Below are 1,189 nucleotides of genomic sequence, written 5' to 3'. Positions count from 1 at the left end.
GGGGGGGGGGGGGGGGGGGGACTGTTCAGTGATTTGTAGACATACATCAGTATTTTGAACTGGATTAGAAAGTGAACCAGTAACCAGTGCAGTGAGGCCAAAACTGGTGTAATGTGCTCTCTTTTGCCTGTACTGGTTAAAAATAGGGCTGCTGCATTCTGGACCAGTTGTAGTCGTGCAATGGAGGTCTGACTGATACCAAACAGGAGTGAAATGCAGTAATCAAGCCTAGATGTAATGAATGCATGTATTACTGTCTTCAGGTTATTTTTAGACAATATGGGCTTCAGTTTAGACAGCCGCCTCAGTTGAAAGAAGCATGACTTAACGATCATGTTTACATGATTGTTAAGTTTCAGGGAAGGGTCCATTATCACGCCCAGATTAGTGACTCTTTGTTTTTTTGACAGGGTTAGAGCGAAGAGGTTGATGCAGTGGTTTGTGATCGTGTCATTGGGAGGGAACATCATGACTTCAGACTTCTTTTCATTGAAACTTAAGAAGTTTAAAGCCATCCAGTCCCTGATGTCAGCCAGGCAGTCGAGCAGCGGTTGAATCGAGCATGTACCATTATGTCTTAGGGGGAAGTAAATTTGACAGTCATCGGCATAGAAGTGGAAGGGCATGTTGTGTTTCCGGAAAATAGCACCAAGCGGCAGCAGGAATAAAAAGAATAGGAGGAGACCCAGGACGGACCCCTGCGGAACCCCCCATTTAAGCTCTGCCTCTGCGGAACTAAAATCCTTGATGGAGACACAAAAGGATCTGTCAGTGAGGTAGGATCTGAACCAATTGAGGGCAGACCCTGTGACGCCCACCCACTGCTCTAACCTAGCAATGAGGATCTCATGTAGATGGTGTCAAAGGCGGCCGTGAGGTTCAATAGGACAAGCAGCACAGAATCACCAGTATCTGTGGATCTGAAGATGTTGTTAAAGACCTTCAGCAGGGCAGTTTCAGTGCTGTGGAGAGGTTTAAAGCCAGATTGGAATAGCTCTAAGATGGTGTGACCTTCCAGGAAGCACTTCAACTGGGACTCTACTATTTTCTCCAGTACTTTAGAAACAAATGGGAGTTTGTAGACAGGCCGGAAGTTGGACACGACTGAGGGGTCAATGTTTGGTTTTTTCAGGAGAGGCTGGACAACAGCATGTTTAAATGATTTTGGCACCACGCCAGTGGATAAACT

This window comes from Nematolebias whitei, chromosome 16 (assembly GCF_014905685.2).
Source record: "Nematolebias whitei isolate Nwh7 chromosome 16, NemWhi1, whole genome shotgun sequence".
NCBI classification, from domain to species: Eukaryota; Metazoa; Chordata; class Actinopteri; order Cyprinodontiformes; family Rivulidae; genus Nematolebias; species Nematolebias whitei.
This window is presented reverse-complemented; position numbering follows the sequence as displayed.